At 50.7% G+C, this 27,628-nt stretch overlaps 1 protein-coding gene across 6 annotated transcripts in view; it reads left to right on the forward strand.

The window, feature by feature from the left end:
* PTPRN2 (protein tyrosine phosphatase receptor type N2) overlaps nucleotides 1-27,628 on the forward strand; it is a 1,009,611-nt gene that overhangs the window by 892,977 nt on the left and 89,006 nt on the right. The gene's annotated exons all lie outside the window — the stretch shown is intronic.

The raw sequence follows: 27,628 nt of genomic DNA on the forward strand, positions 1-27,628 counted from the left end.
GAGGCCGGGCCTGCACGTGGGAGGGCACATAGTCCCCTCTTCCCAGCGCGGCAGGTTGGAGCGTGCCCTGCCCTGTGGGGAGCTGGGACTATCCCTCTCCAGTGGGCAGGTTTGGGAAGCCTTCATGCCACACAGGACCTGAGACTGCATTAAACCAGCAGGGGAGGGGGACGCTGGGGCGAGAGGCAGAGCCAGGAGAGGAGGAGCATTCAGGCCAGAGCGCCAGCTCTGAAGACCCGAGATGGCCAGCCTCACTCCTGTGAGCCTGGGGAGCTCCTCTGAGAGCCATTTACGCATCCACCAAGTTTGCTGCACGCTGAGTGGGTCCAACCTCCCAGTGGCTGCCATGGCCTGTGGGCCCAGCTCGGACCTGAGAATCCTTCCTCACACCCTAGCTTGCTTGAGGGGGTGACCCAGAACCTCCCGTGTCCACACAGCCACCCGAGGTGCAGCTCCTGCGTGACGCCTGGGACTCTGTTCTGTACCTGAGACTCTCACAGGGGACCCAGCCTCCCCTGCACACAGGCCACCCCTGGGCGGGAGGACACGGGCTGGGAATCAGGAGACCTGGGTTAATTAGACAGGCGTGTTAGGCTGTTCTCACAGGGCTATACAGAGATCCCTGAGGCTGGGCAATTCATAAAGAAAAGAGTTTGAATCGGCTCAGGGGTCTGGTGGCTGTATGGGAAGCGTGGTGGCTTCTGCTTCTGGGGAGGCCTCAGGGAGCTTCCAGTCCTGGCGGAAGGCGAAGGGAAGCCGGGACGTCACGTAGCAGGTGCAGGAGCCAGACAGCAGGCGGGGAGGTGGGCACTTCTAAACAGCCGTCTCAGGAGAGCCCACGCGCTACGCGGTACCGTGAGGACAGCGCCAGGCGGGTGGTCTGGCCACCTGTGAGACCCGCCCATGCTACAGCTGAACCCCACAGGCTTCATCTCCAACCCCCAACTACATTTCAACACACGATGGGCCGGTGCAGCTCCAAACCATGTCACAGGGCCACGCGGGGGCAGCGCCTACTGTGTGCCTGGCAAGCAGCTGGTGTTCGGTCTGCCGAGAGCAGAATCCCTTCTTCTGCTGCTTTGGGGTTTGGGGGTGCAGGCTCCGCTCTCTTCCCTAGAAGGAGGGCCTTCCTCTGCCAATCTCTAAGTCGAGAGCAGATTCCAGCCCTCAAGCCCTGCACCTTCCTCAGAAGCAGCTTTACGGTGATCTACACGCTAAACTCAAGGTTTTCTTTGTCACCACGTACCAGGGGGAGGAGGGACTGTCCCAGCAGGCGACTCCGGGGCTGGCGTTTGGCCTGAGACGCACTTCATGAAGACAGTGCAGCCACTCCGCACCGCTGTGGGGGAGGTGACCACAGCAGGGGGCCCACCCGCACCGGGACACTGGGGCCAGCCCCCTCCCCAGGGCTAGTTGGTGCCACCACGGTCATGTGATGCGTAAACCGTGGCTCCTCGTGCCGCTGCTCGCAGGAGAGGGCTCTGCGTGAGTGCGTCCGGCCCGGCCCCGCCTCCCAGCAGCCGTATGCTCTCCTGTCCCGGGATGCACAGAATGTGTTGCTTCCTGGTAAGGACAATGTAGGCAATTTTCAAACCTTTGCCGCTCCCGACTACACAGACCATGTGAAATGTGGGTTTTTAGAAGAGAGATCCTGAGTCATCGAGGACGCTCATTGTTTATTTTGATAGATATTACCACGTTTCCTGCCGTAATCTTTGCCCAGATGGCATCTCCCTAGTGATGCAGACAAGGTACCTCTGTCCCCAGTCTCCCAGCCTTGGGTATTAGCGAACCTTCGAGCTTTGCCTCTGGTAAGTGGGACAGGCCACAGCAAAGTGGATTTCATTTCTATTTCTCTGAGATTGTGTGAGATTGAGATACTTTCTGATGTTTGGGAGCCGTTTATTCTTCCTTCCATGGATGGTTTTGGAAGCACTCCTCATGGTGGCAAGGCCAGCAGCTTCCAGCGCCTGCTGAGTACAGGCATGGCATGTCCATGCAGCACCAACCACAAATGCCGTCACTGAAGTGGACGTGGCCATGAAACTGCTCTGCTGCTGTTCATCTCCGTGTCTGTCATCACAGCCACGGTCACCTCTGAGAGAGGCAGTAATATCGACTAATTAGGGCAAAGTTTAGGAAGACCAAGAAGAAAGAGAAGGCCCTCTGAGAGGTCCTGTGCCATCTTGACGCGCGTGAGCAGGAGGGAAGGTGCCGGCTGGGTGGCTTGGGCCCACGTGGTTCCTGCGGGTGGGAACTGTGCATCAGAACTGTGGCTCCGAGCAGAGAGTGCTGCTCTAATTGATGAAGGACAAAGGGGGGCCCCTGGGAGGCGTGCGTGCCAGCTGCATGGGGTCTGTGGACCCCCCGGGGGCCTACCCTGGCCCGCCGGGGCTACCATCACGACGTCCCTCAGGCTGGGCAGCTGAAACCACGGCAATGCCTTCCTCGCAGCTCCGGAGGCCAGAAGTCTGCAGTGGGGGCGTGGGCAGGGCGCCTTCCTCCCGGGCCTCTCTCCGTGGCTGGCAGGTGATGCCTTTTCCTTATCCTCCCAGAGCCTTTCCTCTGTGGGAGCACATCCTGCTGTGTCTTCTCAGGACCCCGCTCGGATTGGTCTGGGGCCCACCCCAGTGGCCTCATTTTAACCCCATTGCCTCTGGAAAGGCCCCCTGCAAATGAGGCTATGCTGCGGGGTCACCTGGAGGGGTCTTGGGACACAACACCTGGATTCCAGGGTGCAGTTCAGCCGGTGACCGGGACAGACGCCTGACCACTCCAGCCCATGACCAGGATGACGCCTGATCCACACCAGCCCGTGACCAGGACGGACGCCTGACCACTCCAGCCCATGACCAGGATGACGCCTGATCCACACCAGCCCGTGACCAGGACGGACGCCTGACCACTCCAGCCCATGACCAGGACGGACACCCGACCCACTCCAGCCCGTGACCAGGATGACACCCGATCCACACCAGCCTGTGACCAGGACGGACACCTGACCACTCCAGCCCATGACCAGGACGGACGCCTGATCCACTCCAGCCTGTGACCAGGACGGACGCCTGACCACTCCAGCCCATGACCAGGACGGACGCCTGACCCACACCAGCCCGTGACCAGGAGAGACGCCCAACCCACTCCAGCCCATGACTGGGATGACATCTGACCCACTCCAGCCCATGACTGGGAGTAATGCCTGACCCACTGCAGCCCGTGATCGGGACGGATGCCACACCCACTCCAGCAATTTCTGGTAGCCTGGAGTGCATGAGAGGCCCCTGCTCTTCCATCCACAGCCCCGGAGGGTAGCTCCAGTCCCCCCGCACTGGTGAGCTGAGTGTGCGGTGAGCACTATGAGGCTGTCCGGTGTCTGGGCCCTGGGCCCTTGCTTGCCACAGCCCGTCCACCTGCTGCGTGAGTTGGTGATGGACCTTCGAGGCCTGATGGAGAGGCTGGCTTTGTAGAACCACCGCTTTCTAGAACTTAGCTCACGCTTCCTGGCCGGAGCCTGGCCCCCTGCTCCCACCTCCTTTACTGTGGGTGTGGGTGTGTGTGCCGGGCGTCCTAGGGAAGGGCGCAGAGGGAGGCTGGAGGCAGCAGCGGCTGTGCAAGGAACAGGAGTTGTGGCGGGGAAGCAGTCACAACCGCTGGTTCTGGATTTCCCGGGGACGCCTGGGCCGGGGGTGTGCCCCGTCCGGCAGCAGCTGTGCCTGCAGGCTTGGTCAGCGGCTGTCATGGCCGTCCCCTGCAGCCCCCACACGTCCACCACGGTGCCCCTCGCGATGCTCTGTGGATGGTTGGGTGTGACAGGCAGAGTGTTCCTTCCATCGTCCGCCGTTAATGAGGGTGTGGAGCTCTCTTACTGTTTGGTGAGGGGGGAGTGATTTGACTTTCATTTTTTTTAATCTGATTTGCTGCTTTAAGTGTTAGAACCATGTGAGTGCTTTTTTCTCAGTCTCTCTAGGTTTTCAATATGCTGTCTTTCCTGCCTTGAGCACTTAATGTTTAAAGAAAAAATTCTGTGACCCAAATCTGACCAGTCCCTGCTGCCACGCTGGCCCCGGTGAGGCAGTGGCTGAGTCTCAGAGGAAGAGTTTGTAACATCTTTAGGGTGGCAGAAGGTGGGTTATGTCCCAGTAAACCCATCGTAAGTTGAAAATGGCATTAGGTTGAAAGTGCATTTTTGACTTAATGATATTTCAACTCAAAAGAGGTTTATCCCCCATAACCCCATCGTAATCGGGGACTGTGTGTCTATTTACGACCTGGTGTGATTGGATTTTGGGGCTCCAGAGGTGGCGGTGGGTGATGGTCCAGAGAGTCTGCAGGAGACACGGGTGGCCCCCTGTGACGCAGCTTGGCCTTTGGCAGCTGGGGCAACTGGCTTGGGTCAGTGCCACCCACTGTCCTGGAGCCCTGCTTTTCAGCTGCTTTTTTTCTGCGTTTTTGCTGTTTCCTGGCTTGGAAGACCTTCTTATAGCGCGTGGACGGGGCACGACGGAAGAAGTGCAATCACGCATCCAGCTCATACTTGTCAAATGAAATTGGGTGACCAAACACTAAATTTGGCAAAAGTTAACAGGTCCACGAGCTGACGGTTGTGAAAGGAAGCACTCGAAGCTGGTGTGTAAAATCAGGTCTGGAAAGCGCTCCGTTCGTGCAGCGTTTTCTGAGCGCCCAGTGACAGGGACGTCCGCAGGCTGCTGTGAACTCACGGAAACTTCCCAGAGAATCCCGAGGGGAGGAGGTGAGACCAGAGGCCGCCTTCTTCTGGCCGGTCTGGTGACTCCTGCTTCTGCAGGTGTATAGACAGCATCGGAGAAGCTGAATGACAGCAGCTCGGGGCCTGGATGGAATTATCTGATGGTTCACGTAAATGTGTAAAGCTAACACGGGTCGTAACATGCAGCTTTTGAAATTCCATTGAACTGTAGCTCCACGAGCAGTTCATAAACAAGCTGGCATCAGGCGGGCTCTGTGCCCCCTCCTGTCCTCACACAGCTCCTGGGCAGAGGACAGTGCGGGTGCTGGGTGTGAAGGAGGCTGTCAGCCTGGCTCCTAAGAGGCTCACAGTCAATTTGGGGCAAAAAGGGGTGAATGACTGGAGAAACACTAGTCACTGCCACACGCCAAGCTGCGTTATTTTGCTAAAGCGTGTCTGTCCTTCACAGGGTTGGGGGTGGGGTTGTGGTGGTGGGGGGCTGCAGGGGGGACTCGAGGTGGACATTTGAGGCAAGGTCTTGGTCCGCAAGGACAGCCGTGTTGGGCAGGTGGCATTCAGAGAAGGAAGCCGCACAGCTCCGTCAGGAAGCAGAGGCTAGTCACAGGATTGGAGCTCGCGGGGAAGGAGCAGAAGGCGAGCTCAGCCTGGACTTGGGTGAGCACCACGAGCAGACGTCGGCAGCCTCGTGCGTCCACGTGTGGAGTGCTGCTTGACGCCACGTGTGATTGCTGTGGCTTCTTGAACCCCAACAGTCTGTTCACTTATTTATGTGCATTTGCAGAAGGTGGGGACACTTAGGATGCACCAGCCAGGGACTGAGCAGGTCCTGACTTGTCACTGGTGTTTTCTCTCTGGAGCGAGAGGGAAGTGATCTCAGAAAGCCGGGACGATCTGGCACTGCGGTGAAAAGGGTGCCACATCCAGAGTCTGGCTTCCCCGTGTGACGTCTGGGCCAGCGTTACAGCCCATGAGCCTGACGTCCCCTTCCACAGAACGCGGCTGCCCAGGAACCCATGCAACAGCACTGTGGTGACATTCTTAGAACAAGAGATGCTAGAAGTTAAATGTTACGGAAAATAAAATGGTTATGACCACGTTGCCAAAGTAAGTTTTTCTTTAAAAAGCTAATCTCTCAATCACTCGGTGTTTAGCCGTGTACTTTCATTCTCTGCCCGACGTGTACCCTGCGTTTTCTGAGTTTTGTTTTCTTTTGTTGCAGCATCCTCTCCTGCCTTCTGTGGGAATGAAGGGGTTTTCTTTGTTCCCTCTCTCCCCCTTGGCTAGTTCAGCAGTTATACTTTAGTGATTATCCTGGTACTTTTAATAGCCATGCTTGACTTGACAAGATCTGGAGTTCACGCTTCAGCCCTCCTCGCACGCAGGATCACAGACACGGCCTCGGCTACCTCCCTCCCACACATGCGGTGTCACTCAGTCTTTTCAGTAGTCCCTTTTCTCTGCGTCCCTAAATCAACCGTTTGCTTTACCAGCTTTCACACTCAGCATTTGTTCAGACTGACTCTCATTTTATGAGGTTCTCCCCTTCCCCCATCACCATTCCTTTTATTCCTCAATTCTTCACTTTGGATAAAATTACCTTTTTTCTGAAGGATATCTTTCTTTCAGTCTTTTACTGGGAAAGTTTCCTTCTCTTTGTCTGAAAATGGCTTTGATCCTCACACTTGCATAAGAGATTAGCCACGGGTCAAGTTCTATTTCCTTTTATTTTATTACCTTGCAACCCTGTTCTCTCGTCTCTGGTGTTCCCGTGCTTGAGAAGACTCTGTTGCTGGTCTGATGGCGGTTCCTTTCTGGGCCGTCTCTAGCTCCTTCCTGATCGCTGTATCTATCTTTACTGTTCCCGTGCTTGAGAAGACTCTGTTGCTGGTCTGATGGCGGTTCCTTTCTGGGCCGTCTCTAGCTCCTTCCTGATCGCTGTATCTATCTTTACTGTTCCCGTGCTTGAGAAGACTCTGTTGCTGGTCTGATGGCGGTTCCTTTCTGGGCCGTCTCTAGCTCCTTCCTGATCGCTGTGTCTATCTTTACTGTTCCCGTGCTTGAGAAGACTGTTGCTGGTCTGATGGCGGTTCCTTTCTGGGCCGTCTCTAGCTCCTTCCTGATTGCTGTATCTTTACTGTTTTGGAGTTTCCTTGTGCTCTGTCTCGGTAAGGACTTATTTTAATTTTTATTTTAGCTCCAAACTTACTGTGATTTCTGAATCTGAGAATTCCTGTCTCCAGCCAATTATAGAAAGTTATAAACCACGTATAATTTACATTTGACTCTCTTCCATTCTCCCCTTTAATAGAAATTAGTTGGACCTTCTTATTCCCATGTCTCTTAAATCCCTTTTCTATTTCTCTCTTTATCCTTCTGTCCTACATTCCAGGGAATTTTCTCAGATCTGTCTTCCAATATACAGTGATTCTCTTCAGCAGTATCTAACCTGTAATCCATCCATTGTAGGTATAATGTTAAGGAGTATGGTTTTCACTGGCAGTTCTATTTTGTTCCTTTTCAGATCGATCTCTTGGGTCCTTCTTTTCTTACATTGTTGATTCCCACTTTACGCCTTCAATCATAATCAGTGCATTATACGGTGGTTTCTAACACTTTAAATTCTCATGGGTCTAAGCCTGTTCTTTGATGTTTGCTGATTTGCTCATCGTAGTTTGTTTTCTGTTGGTTCTATAAATCCACATTATAAGCTGCTCAGTGGTTGGGCTTTAGTTCTAGTTTTGTGTGGCCCTGTTCTGAGAGTATTAACCTCAAGAAAGCTTTTGACAGACCCACTAGGCTATCATTAAACCAAGACTATCTTCATGTCAGATAGAAATCATGTCAGAGGAAATCCTCACCTTCCAGATCATTCATGTATTGTAACTTTGAGCCTCAATTCTGGGTGAGGACCATGTTTCAAGCATCTTCCCATTTTGAGTCTAGATGGAGACAGACAAGCTTCCTGTGGTGTGAGCACATCCGTTCACTAAGGGTGTGGTCATTGTGGGTCATGTGTAATGTGGGGAGTCTCAGGTCCAGCTCTCCACCACCTGCAGGGTGGGGTTTTCCCTGATGGCTCTACATGGGCAGAGAAGCCTGAGACCCTGATTTTAGACGTAGGGGATCCTGTCACCTGCCCTCCACCCAGGGTTTGAGCGACTTCAGGCCTCACGTCTCCATCCCAGTTTCACTTTCTTCTTCATCTTGGATTCCTGGGGATTTCCCTGAATTTTGTGAAAGGCTGGCTGTGCCGTTTTTCCAGCATTCCAGGTGTCTGTGGAGGAAGATGCTTTGCCTTATCTTCTTCATATCACTGGAAACACACATGCCATGCAAATTACATGAAGAAAAACAGTGCAGAGGCCACACCACGCTTCGCCTCACATCACATTCACAATCACCTCCAAGAACCAACTTACGTTCTGCATAATAAAGACAGACAGCTGGGCACGGTGGCTCACACCTGTTATCCCAGCACTTTGGGAGGCCAAGGCAGATGGATCATTTGAGGTCAGGAGTTCGAGACCAGCCTGGCCAACATGGTGAAACCCCATCTCTACTAAACATACAAAAATTAGCCAGATGTGGCGATGCATGCCTGTAATCCCAGCTACTCAGGAGGCTGAGGCAGGAGAATCGCTTGAACCCAGGAGGTGGAGGTTGCAGTGAGCTGAGATCATGCCACTGCCCTCCAGCCTGGGTGACAGAGTAAGACTCCATCTGAAAGAAATAAAAAGAAAAAGAGGAAGGAAGGAAGGAGGGAGGGAGGGAAGGAAGGAAGGAGGGAGGGAAGGAAAGAAGGAAGGAAGGAAAGGAAAGATGGAAGGAAGGAAGGACATTCTACCAATGGCTGTCTAGAGAGAAAGACAGGCAGTGCTCACATTCCACCTGCCTTCCACGCTCGCCTTTCTGCAAAGTGATCACTGTGTCCAGAATGTGCTGCCTCTGGGAGCGCTGATGGGCCAAGGTCAGCAGCGGGCGAGCAGGGAGTGGGCCCTGACAGCAAACGCTGGAGGCCTCGGGGAAGTCCAGGTGGCCCACGTGGCAGAGTGATGACAGAGGCAGCCACAGGGAGGGACAGATGAGAAGTCCCAGCAACAAGAGTGACCCCGATCATCCACTCCCAACTCACCCTGCAAACCCTGGGAATGCCAGCGGGCGTGTAATTTGGTCCCCATGCCATGTGACTGGCCCTGAGCTGGGAAAAGATGTAAAATATCTCTGATAGTCTCACCTCTGACTCTTCAGCTCTCTGTTCTCCTCTCCTTCAAACTCCTCATTTCAAAGCAATTGGTAGAGGAGCGGGGAGCAGCCAACGCGTGGTAACTGTGGTTGATCACAGAAGCCTAAGTGCTCTCTTCCCTTCACCAGCATTCTAGAAATGTCACTGCTCACCAGAAGGTCTAGAAGGTAGAGGAGGTAGATGGACCCCTCTAGGCTTCACTCCTTGTTAGGACGTTTGGTTGGTGAAGAGCTGGATATTAACTTTAAGCCTCGCACAAGCAAGTCTTTCTGGCATTTTCGGTGCCATCACATCGTAGGTGTTTGGCTCCCCTGTTCTCCATTATTGCTCGAGCGCATGTAGCCCGTGGGTTTTAGGAAGGGAAACATCAAAACATTCTACTTCCAGTGAACACTTTTAGAACTTCTGCAAATATTTTCAAATACGGTGTTACAGAATTCAGTGTTTCTCCTCTGCATATGGGAGGAAAGACGCGTGTCTCCATCACTGTCCTAGGTAACCTTTCTAGCACTTGCTGGAATCCTTTATTCTTCCTAAAAACTTCATCAGAAAATCGTAATGAGTGCATCACTGGCGCAGAATAGAGGCGGCTGCTGCTAAGAAAAGACCTGCTGCTTTGTAGCGGGAGAAGCTGTCTGTGCGTTGCCTGGCAGCCGCCGCTCCTCATCCTTCTTCCAAAAGGTCTCCCTGTTAGAACCACGGTCGTCATCAATGGAGTAAAAACGGTCTCCTCTGGCTGCTTCTCCTTACTCGGTGCCAGCAGAGGAATCTGGTCTCTGAATCTGCTCATCTCATTTTGGCCATATGGGCTTTGTAGGTGACCGTCAGGGTGGGGAGAGGGGGGTGCACGACCACTTAAACAAAGGGGTCTGCTGCCACAGATGCATAGATATTGCGATACAGAACGGCTTCCAAAGGGGATCGTAGGGAAACCGCCCCTCCCCAGGCTGCTGGAGGCCGGTGTGGATGGACGTGGCTGCTCAGTCACCCCGACGCCCCCACCCGTGGCCGCTCAGCCACCCCGACGCCCCCACCCGTGGCTGTTCAGCCACCCCGACGCCCCCACCCGTGGCTGTTCAGCCGCCCCGACGCCCCCACCCGTGGCTGCTCAGCCGCCCCGATGCCCCCACCTGTGGCTGCTTGTGGCAGAACCGGGATGACAGGAGCTGCTGCCCACTTAGAGATTCTGTTTTTCTCCTAGAATCTGCCTCTCCAGGGCTTGGTTACATAAAGGTTGCATTTTCGGGAACTGTTTCCTTTCCCGTGATCACCCTTTTTCCTGTGATCTGTTTGGCATCCAAGGTTGCTTTTCAGCTGCATTTTGCACACTAATGGAATTTTTAAATAACTCGTGGCTTCAACTATGTTTCACATATCAAAGGGATATGTTTGAAGCTGGAATCAAATTCTTTTCTCATCAAATAAGTAACATGTATTGATTTATATTAATAAAAAAGTTGTAGAACAAATATATGCAAATACATTTTTTCATATTGTTCAAATAAGTTATAAAAAGTAAACAAATATAGTTTTATCCGACTTCCTTTTTCTGATTATAATATTCTGATTCATCCTTCTCATTTAAGCCTTAGAAGATACTTTCTTTGTAAAGGTTAGCATTGGTTTCTGTGTTAAACTCTCTATAGTTAAACTTTGATTATCCAAATTGAATGAGAGGATTTAATTACTGCTAAGCAGAGAGGTTTAAAATACACGGGAAAAGAATCGGGGGAGTTTAATCTGTTTGGAACGATGGAGCGTTATCTCTTCACCTTCCACACACTGTCTCCAAGTTCTTCAGCATTTTCTGTCTATCCACAAAGGTGACGACCACAGACCCTGGTATAAAGAAGACCCTGGATAGTAAACCTGGTGTTTGATAAAAAGCCATTTCAGGAATTTGAAATGCCATGGATAGATATTTTAAACTTCTGAAAAGCAGAAATCAGTAGAAATACCATAAGATTGAATTAATGTCTCATTAGGCTTGCTTTAATTGAAGGAGCTGCAGACTGGCGTTAAAATTATCACACTGCCAATTTATTTTTTAACCGTCTGTAGACCAAAATTACGCGAAGAAGAGGAACGCACAAAAGACGTTTGGTAAAGGCAGGTGGTCTTGATGAATACTGTCCCTTTCATTAACATCTTTCCCTTATTAACTGTGCAATTAATTGTACATAGCCAAGGGAAGCTATGGAAATTGCATTTTGAGATGTATCAAAGCTGACTTCTGCTTCAGACTTCCATGCAATTTACCATTAATGAAGCCAGAGATGGAAGCCTCAAATCTATAATTATTACTTACTATTTGAATGACAAGCAAAGAATTTTATCAGCAGAGTTTTAAATGAAAGGGGATTAGCAACTAATGCTGAAATTGTTAATCTTTCTTATGAAAATAATTTTGAAGAAAATGTTTTAGTGGAAAGAGAGGGTTGGGGAAGTATTTGCCATTAAAATAGTGATTTCCTGATACTTCATATGACTTTGTCTACATTTGACAGCAGGGTGCAAATATGTTTGAAAGTGAATGAATATTTTATAGGGTCCAGAGCTGCTCATGCATTCTGGGGATGGATTATGCAATAGTTCCAAATATCCTGGCTGGGGTGAGAGTCTATAAGCTAGCCAGAGAAAAGAGCTGAGGCTGAGAAAATAAAATACAGGAGAAAATTCTAGAAAAATGAAAATTGGTTTCACGTCCCAGCTGCCCACCCTTCTCCCCTTCTGATCGTTCATTTGATTTTAGGTGGTGAGTGGCGAATATCGGTAACGTAAGTCGTCACATGAAACCCTGGTCACCGTCCGTCCACAACTCCTTCATGGCAGCACCTCTGTGACTCAGTGTGTCTCACCTGCGCTTCCCAAGTGAAGGTGACTGTTACCTGAACCCGTGTGCCTGGCACACAGCTCCAGCCTTTGACCACAAGAGGCCTCAGATCAGAGACTGTTGGGCACTCCCAGGTTCCCACAGTGAAAGTCAGTGGGTGCCTGTACCCTGCATTCATCCGACAAATGGTTACTGATCATGTAGACGTACCAGGCTATGTCCGACGTTAGAGACACTGTTATATGTAAATTTTCAGCCCCGGGTGCCGCAAAAAAAGTAGCCCTCGAATATAAATTTAATTTTTCTCAGCAAGGCAACTTTGCTGTCTGTAGACAGGGTGCTCCCGTTAGCCATCTTGCCACGAGAGGACACCGAACAAAGGAGGCAGGGACATTTATATCGAACGCATCCGCCCTACTGCTGTGTCCTGGTTCCATTGACTGGGGCTGGACGTCACAGTCCAGGCTGCACCCGTTGGCTCACAACTTAAAACTTTCCTAAGAGGTAAAGGCAGAGGAGAACAAAGGAAAAGAGGAAGTGACCTGAGGAATGCTTAGAGAAGCGATGACATTTCCAAATAAGGATGGGGAAGGAGCTGACCTAAAACTCGCCTGGACTTATCCGGCCATGTCAGGGCCAGTATCTAGGTTAAAGTGTAAGAATTAAAAATACAGGACACACTTATTTCTTTATAATGACTCACAGCTACTTTATTAGCAAAATCTTTAAAGTAACCTTTGAAGAAACAGTTATTTATTCATAATGAACTAAGAGGAAAGCTTTGAAGAGGAATCTTTTATTTATTCTTATTTCCTACAGACAGCATGAAGAGCAAACAGCTCGTGGGGCGTGCCTGACACACACCTGCCATTTACCACTTTGTCCTCATGATTCCTCCCACTGAACGATGGCGCTGACACGTGTGTGTGGCATTGTCTGGTCAGAGCCCTGTGTTGCTGTGACCAGCAGAAAGGACATGCAGCGAAATGGACCGGAGAGCCGGCCTTCAGGGCCTGTGGCAAAGCTGCACGTGTGTCCTGGACTTACGGTCACGCTTGAGACATGCTGGCTGGTCAGAACATCTGGGACCTGGGGCCCCGTTGGGTTCTTTAGAACGTTCTGGGCTCCTCCCACACACAGCATCCAAGGAGAACAGGCAGGAGATCGTGGCCGGCGCAAACGTGCACATTTCCATCTCTTAAAAATTCTGGTTTTCTCAGACTTGCTGCCTCCTTGGTTTCGTTTGAAATAGATTTCATGGGCTGGAACCCCTGTCAGCGTGGTTCAGCCTGTGAGTCTTTCACGGCATCGTTTTGTGTCGTCGGGAAAGCAGTTTGTGATTGCAGCTGCCCTTTCATAACTGGAGCCTGGGTGGTCTGAAGCGGTCGTCCGGGCCCCCTGACGCATCGGGGATAATTCCCTCGCTGGGGCCGCGCCTGGTCGCTACGCCTGTGCACCGCGGCCCTGTGTGCGCAGATGCACACCGATGTGCTCCCTTTGTCTGTGTGTTTGAGGAATCGCCTCATCTGTGGACAAGCACGTCAAGGCGTTCCAGGTTAGGCTGGTGATTCGGTTGTTTTCACAGTTGATATTTGGGGATAAGCTATGGGCTGTTAATTTTCTACGGAACTTTGAGCAAACTTACCTTTGATGGAAGCTAAATAGTGCCATCAAATGACCCAATGTCTTGCCCATGTAACAAAAGCATGAAGCCTATTGGAAATACCAGAGTTGTTGGAATTTTTCAGATTTTTTACAGACTTTTAACTTAAGGTAACTTAAGTGTGAATGACCTTGTCTCTCAGATCAAATCTGAGGGTCTTTCCTTACTGTGGTTCTGTGGGGGATGAAGAGTTTAAACAACTACAAAATATTTTTCAAGCTAAAGGGTTGAAGACGTCTTAGGCGTGTGAGGAAGGGCAGGTCGGATGGGCAGACGGAATCCTAGCTCCAGGGCATGTCCCGGAGAGCCCTGCCTACAGCCCGCCTTTCACCCTGCCCAGCTCTGTCCTCCGCCCACCTCCACCACTGCTCCCCACGCCAGGGCCACTGCCTGCTCTTCCGTGGTCGGCTGCAGCAGTCCTGACTTGCATCCTCCACTCCCACCTGCGAACCAGGGTGCTCTTTCAAAAGCACCATCATCACCAACATCTTCGGCTTAAACCTCTCGAAGGCTTCCCGTGGCTCGTAAAATAAACTGCTGAGTCCTGGCAGGCCGACAGCTCCGTGTTCTGCCCAGCACCACTGCCCTCACATTCATTCCTTCCCTGCAGCCCCGACCTTCCCTCCTGGAACGCCCACGCCGACCGGACCAGGGCACCAGCCTTCACTGACCTTCCCGATAGGACCCCCACCCCGACTCAGGCCCTGCCCAGGTTCTTTGCACTGGGGACTCTGCCCACGGCCCCCTCAATACCATCCCAGGCGCACCCCGTCCGCACACCCAGGCTCTGCTGTGTGACTCATGGTGGCTTCTTACCACTCACTGTTGTCTGAAATCACTTTTCAAGCTGTGTTTATCTACTTGTACATGGCCAGCCCTCCAGCTAAAGAAATTAAAGAAATGAGGCCGGGCGTGGTGGCTCACGCTTGTAATCCCAGCACTGTGGGAGGCCGAGGTGGGTGGATCACCTGAGGTCAGCAGTCCGAGACCAGCCTGGCCAACATGGTGAAACCCTGTCTCTATCAAAAATATAAAAATTAGCCAGACATGGTGGTGCATGCCTGTAGTCCCAGCTATCCTGGAGGCTGAGGCAGGAGAATCGCTTGAACTCACGAGGTAGAGGTTGCGGTGAGCCGAGGTCACACTGCTGCACTCTAGCCTGGGCGACAGAGTAAGACTCTGTCTCAAAACCTAAACATAAATAAATAGATAAATGAAAATGAAAGAAATGAGTCCCATGAGGACAGAGGCTTTGGCCAGCTAACTACTGTGCCCCCGAACCTAGGCCGCCCCTGGCTTCTAGGATGCACTTAATCAAACTGGGTGACTGAAGGGACAGATGACTGAACCACCACAACACGGGCAGGAATCCGGCTGAAATGGCAGCGGCTCTTAGCCCTGTCCCAAAACCACAGGCGGCATTCACAGTTCACTTAGAATGCCAGACAGGCCTCCTTTGCCCTGGGTTAGTGGTACATTTATGGAAAACATAGTGGCTTATGAGCATTCATCTTCGTACTTTACCTATGTTCATGTAACCTTCATTTTTAAGATGTTAAATAAGATAATAAGATTCATAAAATTGCTCATTTCAAATTCTTTGCGCTTCTCTGAGAATGACAGCCTGAAATACAAAGTGCCGTGTCTGTCGTCACCCCCATCGTTAAATAGCTTCTTTCTCAGTCTTTCTGCAGGTGACCCCGTCACCCCCTCCTACGCATGTTCCCTAATACAATGTCTTGCTAAAAAATGCCCAGCGTAAAACAATCTATCAATCGTGTGAAAGAAAAGACTCTCCCCTACTCAGTAAGAGTGGGTGGTAAGGAAAAAATTACTTATTTTTTAAGTTTATTAATTAGAACATTTCTAGAACAGAATGTGTTCATTATTAACATCTTCCGTGAGGGTTTTTGTTGTTAAGTCTTTATCGAATGGTCTTATTGTTCCGTCAACGTATGACGGACGTTTAGTGGAAGTCATAAACTTCAGGGAGGATCACGGGGCCCCTTAATGCACTGCAGGTCTTCGTGCAACGCAGAGACTGGGTCACTCACGGCCCCCAGGAAGCACCCTGCAGACCTCCTGGGCGTTGTGTAAGAACGCCTGTATCAGTGTGTTTCTTACAATTATGGACTTTGTTATCAATTAGGACAGCAAAAGCCAAATTCTAACAAAAATATACTGATGGAAGCTTCCAGTTAGTTGAGTTCTGTGCAATCGAGATGGAACCCGTGTTCTTGTCCTCTTAACCCACCACTTTGCAAAGAGTGAACCTTCCTTTCCCTTTGCTTTTCCAAAAGTACGCAAGGTCTGTGATCACGCCGCAGCGCCTGTCTTAGAGGCGAGGAATCGGTCCTCTTACAGTGTTTTTCTAACAGTCCTTTAAAAAAGAATGCCACTTTCTTGAGAGTTTTATCTGAAGGGCATTGTAAACTCTCGGTGTGTGTATCTTATTTTTCAATGATGAAAAAGTTTTAAATAGAACAGGTAATTCAGTTGTAACCAATCGCACCACACCCTGTTTCTCCTGCGACGCTCTGTTCCTGCCGCTGCCGCTCACTCTCCACCTCCTCGGCCCGAGCCACGTGCCAGCTGGGGACTTCCTCCGGAAGATTCCATCTTGAAGTATTTGAACTTTCTCCACCACTTTAATGGTTTATGATTTCCTATTGCTCCACAGTTTGATTGGTAACAATTTGAAGAATGGAAGTTGATTTCCAAGTCACATTAAGACGTATGGAGGTCAGTTTTCAAGGGTCGTTGGGATTGCCAGAGATTCTAGGTTGTCCTCCGAATAGGTCAGCTGAAGGCGAAACTCTCAGAGGAAGAGCTTGAAATAAATGGTATTAATTCACATTGACCAGGGAGGCCAGTCACGGTACCCACGGGAGGAGGCTTTTGCAAGCCGGTTTCATCTGCTTTGACCACTTCCCAGTTCTCTAGCATAAGAGAAGCTTGTGACTTACTGCAGATACACATGGGAATGTTTCCTCCTTAAAAACGAGTTTCCTTTAAAAAAAAAAAAAGTTTCTGTGACAGTAATTTTTAAAATGGAACCAAAAATGAAAAGACCCCAGGAATGGTCTTTCATGGACTCTTGTTAATTCATTGGGTCCCATTTCTACTTCTTTTCGGCTTTGTACAAATAACCCAGAGGTTGAATTCCAAAATGGTGTTTTCTTCTCCCGAGTAGAGTCCACCTCGGCCCGTGGCGTCCTTGGACCTGGCTGCCGTGGGCCTGTGTTTTTGGTAGTGTGTGTCCTTGCTTGGAGAGCTGGAACAATGCCTGTTACAGCTGCTGAGTAAGACCCGGAATTCCATGGCAAGTCAAAGGTGGGGCCGTGACTGGGGCGAACGGTGCGTTGGAGAGGCAGGTGGCAAAGAAGCCGGTTCACCCCGTGCCACCTCACGTGCTAGGCGTTTCTTTCTAAGAGTCAGATGGAAATTTGAATACGGTTGTGTGGTTCATGACTCCTGTTTCAAGAAGAGCTTTCTTAAGCTAAGAGTGAAGCTATCTTCTGATGCTTTAACCATTATCTGTTCTTTGTGTTACATGAACGACTTTGAATTTCTAACTTTAAATATTTTAACATTCCTGCTGCATAATATTAACAAATAATATTTAAAATATGCCAGATGCCGCAATCTACAGACAACGAAATACCAATACCTTCCCGTCAAGCTCCGGCTGCTCCCTAAGCCCTGCAGCTGTGCGTGCTGAGCCAAGTCAGTCGACCTCATCAAACTTCTACAGTTTTGCATGGAATTCAAATGTCCTACTTTGGGAATTCGAAAATTTAACACGAACATCTCCCTTTCGTGTATTAATGAAGACAGGTGACCGTGTTTATTTTTAAAGAGAGAAAAGGTCATCATTTCCCCACATGCCGGTGAGAGCAGGTGAGTCCTGCTTTTAAAAGCATCGTGACTGCAAAACACAAACCTGTTGTCTTGTCACAAGGAAGGAAAATGTAAAGGGATTTTATTCTCCATTTTAACAAAAGCTTTGGTTGTAATCTGCAGTAAATTAAGGGCATTGTGCTGCAGCACGCGTCCGTGTAGAGAAGGGAGCAGAGGTGCTGCCTTCCCTGCGATGACGGTGACGCCCGCGTTCTCCAAAGCCCAGGTGCCCGTAGCACACCTCGTCCACGGCAGGAAGACATCTCTACTGCTGGCAGCATCGCTGTAGGAACGAAGTTTCACCGGGCAGTTTTCACTCTTCCCATGTCCAAAGACCCACAGAGTGATGGGGGTCTCCGGTCATCCGTGGGGACTCCTTTTCCACTGCACGGGTGGTTTGATGGATGTGAAATAATGCCAGATGGATCCGCTTGTTTTTAAATGGCCCAGCATCCTTAGGAGTTTTAGTATTGCATGGTGGGAGTTTATTCTCTTTAGTTTTAGTAATAATAAATCATCTTTCACCTGTCAGTATCTCACTCCTTCATTGTTGGATGCCAAAATAACCGAATTTCAGTGACTTTGAATGGAGCTGAAATCTCACCGCCTGGCTCCAGTCCTTACTCTGCCTCCCGTGGGTTCTGCGGGTGCCTTTGGCAGCAGGGTCTACAGGGACAGGTGAGTCAGTGTTGGCTGAGCCCGGATCCCTGCCTGCGGACTGGATTCACATGGAGCCACATCCGGACCCTTTACATGTCTCCAGACGCACTACCTGGTACTCAGAGGTGGCAGCTACGTTTCCTCCTGGTGTCAGCAGGAAGACGAGTGAGGCCCGTGACACAGCACGCCATTCGCTTTCCCGTGAGCACCGCAGCTCAAAGCGCACTTCCGTGCCATGCTGGCTTGCTGCACGTGGTGAAATATAATTCTTATTTTCAGTAAATGGCCTGATTACCTGAGTGATCCTGGAAAGTGACCCTTGATGTCAACACCAGTAAATGGTGCCATAAAGCAGTCTCAGAATACGATGTGAGCGTCAGGTCCTGTGTCAGACACACACGGGTGTTGGAGTGCTCTTCCTACCAGAGAAACGGTCCCCGGTAACTAGCAGCTGAGTTTCACATGGTCTCTTAAACAGGCATCTCCTAGTAATTCCTCCCGGGAAGACGGGCCATGAAATACTTCCCTCTTTGAAAAAGAAATGAACAGAAGAGAGTGGACAGGAGTGGCACGCTCTAGACCTGTCCCTGAACGTCACGCAGGGAGGCACAGAAACGCCAATGCAGGACATGCTGCTCACATCAGCTTCCAGCAGGGAGAGAGCCGGTGCTTGCTTGGAGTCCACTGTCCCTGTAGGTGGCATAATGCTGGAGCCCTGCTAGTTATTCACTCTGATGGTGTCAGTGGGGGTGGCTCTGCTCCGTGGGGTGACAGTGCATCCGCCGGACGGTGTCCCTGCGGTCACCTCTAGACGCACATTCACGCCACACTCAACTGCTGGTACTTGTGGTGGCTCATCATGGTGCATTTCCTTAAACAAAAGGTTAAGAGCATCCCCAGAACCGCAGTGGACCACAGACCATAGGAGGGAACTGGAGGGTCTTTGCAGTACCCCCTTCCTCTAACGAAATGCTGAGACCCTCCAGCACCCCAGACCCGGGGCAGACCTTCTACTGTGCCCCCACATTCACTCCTCACCCCTCAAAACCTCCTTGGAAACACGGCCTCTGGCTCTCCCCTGTGGGCTGTGACGCCCAGGTTACTTGGACGCACCCGTCGGGCTCAGTGAGGTGGCATAGCTTGCCGGAAGGCTCCATGCCAAAAAGAGCTGTGGGAGGGACCCACACCCTTCTGTGTATCAGACTGTTAAGAACTCTTTCAACATCAAGGCCAGAGCCTTCCCGCCGTGTCAGTGGCGCGTCCCTTCCCGCCGTGTTAGTGGTGTGTTCCTGTTCTGCAGAAGCTCCTTTCCACACTCATCTTTGCGAGCGATGGGTACAGTGTATCTCCTGAAGAGCGGGTGCTCTTGCAGTCATTAACCAGACCTGTTGTGTTCTGGTTCGTCTGTGCTCCGTGTTCCTGGAAATCACCTCCTTGACCTCAAGGTTTTCACCATTTGACCGAAAACAGTGCCGACGACATTTGTGCTATGTTAACACGTGATTGTGAACGCATCCTCCATCAGAGCGTTAATGGCAATCACACTTTTGTTACACAGATTTTGGGATTCTCTGTAAAATGATTCCATTCAATGTGGAAGCCAGTGGTTTGCCTGATGTGTGGAGACTGTTTCCTCCAGCAGCACCCAGTCCTTGTGACCCAGAGACTGCCCTTGACACACCGACTCTGAATGGTCTCATAGTGTGAGCTAGAAAACAATATGAGATGGGGGTGGGTTCAGAAATGAGAGAAGGATAGCAGAGGAAACCTCAGATTGAGTTAGTGTCGTGCAGAATCAGGAAGGGAAACAAGCAGGAAATTCAGACTCCACGCGTTTGAGATCAAGCAAGACCAAAAGCCAGTCTGCAGCAGGCACTTGGGAGAGTGAATCTGCGCAGAGTTGGGAGAGTGAATCTGCGCAGAGTCATGCAGAGTGTCAAGAAATGTGCAGAAAATCCAAAGAAAGATGAGGACATTGTGTGCGTCAAGAAAATAAGAACCAGAGGTCACCAGGACAGTGAAGATATTTAACACAAAAATCTAACTGGGAAAATATAATAAAGTTAGTTTTGTGATTAAAAAAATAGATTGTATGAATGCCAACAGTGTCATTCTCAAAGGGCGAGAAAGTGAAAAGCACGCAGCCACGTCTTCCGCTGTGTGGTGTGGGCGTCACGTGCTCCGGGATCCATGTCTTCCGCTGTTGTGGTGTGGGTGTCACATGCTCTGGGATCCACGTCTTCCGCTGTTGTGGTGTGGGTGTCACGTGCTCTGGGATCCACGTCTTCTGCTGTGTGGTCTGGGTGTCACGTGCTCTGGGATCCACGTCTTCCGCTGTTGTGGTGTGGGTGTCACATGCTCTGGGATCCACGTCTTCCGCTGTGTGGTGTGGATGTCACATGCTCTGTGATCCACGTCTTCCGCTGTGTGGTATGGATGTCACATGCTCTGGGATCCACGTCTTCCACTGTTGTGGTGTGGGTGTCACGTGCTCTGGGATCCACATCTTCCACTGTTGTGGTGTGGGTGTCACGTGCTCTGGGATCCACATCTTCTGCTGTTGTGGTGTGGGTGCCACGTGCTCTGGGATCTACATCTTCCGCTGTGTGGTGTTGGTGTCACGTGCTCTGGGATCCACGTCTTCTGCTGTGTGGTGTGGGCGTCACGTGCTCTGGGATCCACATCTTCCGCTGTTGTGGTGTGGGCGTCACGTGCTCTGGGATCCACGTCTTCCGCTGTTGTGGTGTGGGTGTCACGTGCTCTGGGATCCACGTCTTCCGCTGTTGTGGTGTGGGTGTCACGTGCTCTGGGATCCACGTCTTCTGCTGTGTGGTGTGGATGTCACGTGCTCTGGGATCTACATCTTCTGCTGTGTGGTGTGGGTGTCATGTGCTCTGGGATCTACATCTTCCGCTGTGTGGTGTGGGCGTCATGTGCTCTTGGATCCACATCTTCCGCTGTGTGGTGTGGGCGTCACGTGCTCTGGGATCCACGTCTTCCGCTGTGTGGTGTGGATGTCACGTGCTCTGGGATCCACGTCTTCCGCTGTGTGGTGTGGGTGTCACGTGCTCTGGGATCCACATCTTCCGCTGTGTGGTGTGGGTGTCACGTGCTCTGGGATCCACGTCTTCCGCTGTGTGGTGTGGGTGTCACGTGCTCTGGGATCCACGTCTTCCGCTGTGTGGTGTGGGTGTCACGTGCTCTGGGATCCATGTCTTCCGCTGTGTGGTGTGGGTGTCACATGCTCTGGGATCCACGTCTTCTGCTGTTGTGGTGTGGGTGTCATGTGCTCTGGGATCCACGTCAGACAGTGAATGTCGGCTGCACCCTTGGAAACCCCACATCCTGAGTCCCTGTGGCTTTTCCATGATTGGTTTGATCTGGGAATAATTAACTCCTCCTCAAGCACATCATGTCTAGGGCCTCAGGAAGTATGAGAATTTGAGGAGGCTGGAGACACCTTTCCACTCAGGGCCCTTCTAGAGACAGATTAAGTAAATTTCCCTTAATGGAGTTTAAAAATATGAAAATGTCAGACTGCGTTCTCACAGCCAAGAGCCCTTCAAAACCCAAAATGACATAGCGAGCAGCTCTAAAACATGAAAGACGCACTTCCAAACGCTCTCTGAGAACCAGGGAACAGACGGCAAATCCAACTTACCTGAGCACTTCAGCTGACATCGCCTGAGATTCAGCACCAATTCTTCACTCCCTATTTTCACTCTTTGGGTTTTCTGACGTGAGCACGCATTGTGGCAGTCCTGCCTTCACTGGCTCACTCTCTCTGGTACTGTTAGCCTCACTCGGCTCATTCTAGAGCTTTCTTCTTAAAGCTTCAACTCAGAGGCACTGATGGAGAGCCCAAAGCAAGGAGCCATGTGAAGTGTGAGGCACCGTGTGACAAGGGGTCCCTGACCACTGGGAGCTCACGCCCCAGAGGAGACCCAGCTGCAGGTGCAGTGTGCATGGTGCCTGGAGGCCGCTGAGAAGGCTCCAGGGAGGCAGAGCACCCCACCTGGGGCCTGGACTGTGGAGAACGAGGGAGATGGACTAAAGGAGAAGAGCTCTCTGAACTGTTGCCCTTCCGAGTTTATATGACTGCCACTAGGTTCAGGTGGGTGCAGGAACACGAGATGAGCACTGCACCTTTGTAACTCATGGGAAGACAGAAGTCCGTCATGAGTTACACAGGTGCTTGCTGGGCAGCCCCAGGAAGGAGACGACAGCAAGCTAATGCAGAATAAAACCTTCCAAGGTCCATATGCTCCTTTTCGGGGAAGTTCTTCCAAGTTTCAGAAGATTCAAAAGCAGCGTTTTGGGTGCCTGTCATCAAAATAAAATGTTTCCCTGTAGTGTGACCACCTGCAGAGACTTCCAGGTTATGCATGATTACTCAGTGGATATCGGCTGAGTGGCTGAAATACAGCCCCTGCCCTAAAAAGTTTAATCTCACGAGGACAATCAGAGCTTCCACAGTTAAAGCACCAGGCAGAATGTGATGAATGCCATAGAGGTATATGTCTTAAGTAGTAACTATTTGATGTGGGGCGTGAGTTGTGGGAAAGAAAGTCATGGGGTGGGGCCAAGTCATGGGCATGTCCTGACTCGTGGAGGAGGAAGTGGTGTGTGAGCTGCACCATGAAGTCCGGGTAGATTCATTACAAAAAAATCAACACAAAATGCAGAGAAGGATTGGGGGGCAAAGACTGACAAGGAGTCTTACTGGATAGAAAGTATCAGGTTAGTACAAGGAAATTCAGACAAAGGAGAGTGCCAGTCTAGGCACCCTTGGTAATTTTTGAAATCGGTCACATTTTGCACCAGAAAAGCCAACCCGGTCGTTGGTGAAAAGGCAACTGGAAAGGGGAGGTGATGGCAGGAAGATGGGGGAGACGGCTGCCGGGATGGGCCGGGAGAACCCACGGGGCTTCTCGGAGGCCAGGCCCAGGCTTCGGTGCCGCCACTGGCTGCTGGGGCCTGGGGGCCAGTTGCTCGCCTTCTCTAGGCCTTGGTTTCCTTATCTGCAAGATGTGAGCCTCGTCTCAGCATTTTTCACTTTAAAGAAGTAAATTCTATGATACTGAGGATGTCACAGCTGAAACCATGGTACTCCGCACTGGGGAAAGGCTGCCTTACGGCTGCTGTGGGCACTGGGGTGATTCGCTGCTCTTCTTTCCATTCTGCTTATCTTCACTCTCTGATCTTTTCTACGTGTGACACTTACGTAACAAAAGTTGCAGTGCTTAAAAACTAGGCACTCCCACCACCACACTCTCACACATGCACTGCCTGTAAAATGAAAGAATTTAAATGTCAGGTTTTCCTTTTTCTGAGCTAATTCTTTATTTTTTTATTTTTCCATAGGTTATTGGGGTACAGGTGGTTTTGGGTTACCTGAGTAAGTTCTTTAGTGGTGATCTGTGAGATCCTGGTGCACACATCACCCGAGCAGTGTACACTGCACCATGTCTATCTGCCCCTCCCACTCTTCCCCCCAAGTCCCCAAAGTTCGTTGGATCATTCTTACGCTTTTGTGTCCTCATAGCTCAGCTCCCACATAGCAGTGAGAACATACGATGTTTGGTTTTCCGTTTCTGAGTTACCTCACTTAGAATAGTAGTCTCCATTCCCACCCAGGTCACGCAAATGCTATTCATTCCTTTTTGACGGCTGTGTAGTATTCCATCACATATATACTCCAGCTGCTTCATCCACTCATTGATTGATAGGCATTTGGGTTTGTTCCATGATTTTGCAATTGTGAATTGTGCTGCTATAAACTTGTGTGTGCAAGTATCTTTTTCGAATAGGACTTTTTTCCCTCTGGGTAGATAGCCGGAAGATAGCTGGATCACACGGTAGCTCCACGTTTAGTTCTTTAAGGAGTCTCCTTGCTGTTTTCTGTAGCAGCTGCACCAGTTCACATGCCCAGCAGCAGTGCAGCCGTGTTCCCCGATCACCACACCCACACCCGCATCTACTGTTTGAGGTTCTGATCGCGGCCGTTCTTGCAGGAGTGAGGTGGTGTCGCACTGCGGTTTTGATTTGCGTTTCCCTGATCATTAGTGATGTTGAGCGTGTTTTCATAGGTTTCTTGGCCATTTGTATATCTTCTTTTGAGAATTCTCTATTCGTGCCCTTAGCCCACTTTTTGATAAGATTGTTTGCTTTTTTCCTTACTGATTTGTTTGCTTAAATTTCAGTTTTTAAAACACCTATAGCTAAATGCCCACTATCGGGGAAAGGGCCTCAGCACCGTTTAAATTACACGTTAATTTCCTGATAATTCCCGGAGACATCTGACTAGGGTTGCTGTACTCGTCCAGGCTCACACGCAGGACGCGGACGCCCACAGTACAGACGGCCCCCAACTTACGATGGTTTTACTCTAAGTGGTGCAGAAGCAATTCGCTTACAATGGTTTGACTTTACGGTGGTGCAGAACTCGCATTAAATAGAAACTGAACTTGGAGCACCCATGCAACCACGCCGTTACTCACTTTCAGTTCAGTGTTCAGTGAATCACGTAAGACATTCCACACTTTATCCTCAACAGGCTTCATGTGAGATGGTTTTGCGCAGCTGCAGAGGATTATAGGTATTCTGAGCACGTGTAAGGCAGGCTAGGCTCAGCTGTGACGCTCAGTTGGTTACCTGTGTTCAATGCACTTTCTTTTTTTCTTTTTTTTTTTTTTTTTGAGACAGAATATTGCTCTTGTTGCCCAGGCTAGAGTGCAATGGCACGATGTCATCTCACTGCAGCCTCCGCTTCTCAAGTTCAAGCGATTCTCCTGCTTCAGCCTCCAGAGTAGCTGGGATTACAGGCGCATGCCACCACACCCAACTAATTTTTGTATTTTTAGTAGAGGCAGGGTTTCGCCCTGTTGGCCAGGCTGGTCTTGAACTCCTGGCCTCAGGTGGTTCGCCTGCCTCAGCCTCCCAAACTTCTGGGATTACAGGCTTGAGCTATTGCACCCGGCCTCAGTGCACTTTAAGGAACTCTGGGGCCGTAACCCGTCTAGGAAGGGGAGCATCTGTGCCCGGCACACGTGGTCCTTTTGCTTTTGCTTTCTTTGTTTAAAACATTGCCATGAGGGCCTAGCTTCCCCACAGACTCACAGATGAAAAGCGTCTTACCTGCAAGTCATGAAAGAGGAGAATGACTCCTAAGATGTGGTTGCGGGATATTTCATCAGTTTAATATCACAAAGGATGTTTCATAAAAAATATCGGTAGAAGGAAACAGAACAGATCAAACTGAGATGAGCAGGACGGGACAAATGCCACTGCTGGCGTGGCGTACGCCGAGAGAGGCAGCTTTACCTCAGTTTTAATGCAGTCAAGCACTCTGCAGATGACTTCGTGCTCAGTGAAAAATACCACGTCAATATCTACCTCTTCCTCCCTCCTGCCACCCAAGCTTGCGGAACAGAGCTGTATCAGTTTATATTTTTGCCATAAATTTAGAAATTCAGAGAATGTAGCGTATAATTTTGCTTCCCTTAGTTAAGATAAATGTGAACATTTAAACAGCTGCAGTTTACAGGAATTAAGATCATATCCAGTGCCTCTTTTGCAGACAATATTTTCAATTGGGTTAAACCTGCCAGAGTTCATCATTTTAGAATCCATCATGTTTTATAGAAGGAAGCCCATTTGTTTGTGATGGATTTTATGAAAAGAGCATTTTCCCAAGAAAAGCTAGGACCCAGAGTCGGTTTGCCAGGAACCATTTTATACCTATTATTTGTAGAGCTCTGCAGAAGCCCACTTTGAGAAACAGACAGAGACTACTTTCACCGTGATACCCACCTCCCAGGTCCCCGCACACACCAGATTTGGGCTAGACGAGCGAGTCCGTATCTTCACGAAACCTAAGTATTATGTGATGCAAACTGCTTTTCCAATTAGGGCAACTTCGGTACGAACATAGGAATTTGATATTCCAAAACGATTGTCTCAAAAGAAAGAGTATGTAGGTTGCATTGTCTAGATTGAGCCATTTGAATTTCACGTAATTTCATAACTTGAGACATCTCTGTGGGGTGCTTCTTCCACACACAAGGGAACCCCAAGGCTGCCTGGCTGTCCGGGCTGGTGAAGGGAGTGGACGAACTCGTTTGCTTTGGCTCAGGACAGCCCCAGTGCTTCTGTTCCTGGCGTGGGTGTGCTCCCAAGGCTCAAGGCGTGGTGTGGGAAAAGCATTGGCCACGTGGAGTTGCTGCAGTCTCTTGTGGCACTGGAGCCCCTCTGCTGTTCCCAGCTGGCTCAAGCAGGGTCATGGTGGGGGCAACAGTGACCACCTGGGACCCCCCAACAGTCAGCTTCAGAGAGCCCACCCTGAGCCGAGCGACTGTCCCTCACCACCACACCCACCCAGACGCAGGGGTGTCGCATGAACCGCACACATGCCTGATGCAGCCAGTCCTGTGTGAGCCCAGCCAGCATGGCAGGGTTTGTGTTTGCTGCATGGGTTCAGATCAGCTGTGATCAAAACTTCACCGAAGGCACGATGACCCAAGATTCCCTCCTCACCCAGCATCCAGCCCACCTTCTCTGCTTGTCTCTTTCTCTACCTGTCTCCTGGAACAGGCGGCAGCGGGCAGGGAGGGACCATCCCAGCTCCTAGGGTCAATCGGGGGGGTGTCAGTGAGTGGAATGTGGGGCTGCCGGGGGCGGGTGGAAGGTGAGAGGGGCCTGAACCCCGGGCCTGACATTGGGGTGTGTGGCCACTCTGCACCAAAGGACCTTGTTGGCACATGCAGGTTTTATGTTCCTGTGTGGACACACTTGGAACCTGTGTCTACACATGACACACAGCACTTTGCAAATCCGTGTGCAGAATAACAGCAGCGAAGGCCGTCATTTCCTGTGGTGCGATTGTGCAGCTGGCTTTGGTCCTTTGAAATGCTCTTCCTTAAAATCAGGGCCAGTTCTCAACTGTACAGATCAATACGAAGTGAGTAGACTGCTGGCGGCGCGGGGTCCTTGTGGAGGGAGTTTTCAGGAGGTCTTTGCTTCCTTATCTACTCGTGGTCACGCTCACCAACAAGCACCAGAAAAATTAAGACTGGAGCAGCCGAGGGTCTAAGTGTCTGCACAGATCAGAGCAGCCCAGCCTCTGGAATGCATCACACCCAGGGGGTTCAGAAGTGTGTGTCAGTTTTAAGAAACATAACTTCTGTGCAGGCAGAAATAGGAACGTGGAACAGCCCCACCAAGAGCGTGGTCTGAGCTCCCTGGCCCTGTAATAACGTGTGTGATTGCTGTCGTCATCTCAGCAGTAAACCGATTCCCAGACACACACCTAGTACCTGAGTTTACATTTACGTCTGTAAAATGTGTTTCATAACGATGCACATATTTCACTCAGCAGTCGCATGGCATCATGTGCAGCGTGCGCCGGAGCACACGTTGGAGGACACGGAGAGCTCCCCATTCAGTGATGTCGTGGCGCAGCCCGGGCTTGGGGGGGCGGGGCGTGGCCCGGGCCTGTGCGTGTGGGGGGCGTGGCCCGGGCCTGTGCGTGTGGGGGGCGTGGCCCGGGCCTGCGCGCGTGGGGGGCGTGGCCCGGGCCTGCGCGCGTGGCGGGTGTGGCCCGGG

This window comes from Aotus nancymaae, unplaced genomic scaffold, assembly GCF_030222135.1.
Source record: "Aotus nancymaae isolate 86718 unplaced genomic scaffold, 86718_ANA_hifiasm-v0.15.2.pri h1tg000002l, whole genome shotgun sequence".
In the NCBI taxonomy this organism is placed as follows: Eukaryota; Metazoa; Chordata; class Mammalia; order Primates; family Aotidae; genus Aotus; species Aotus nancymaae.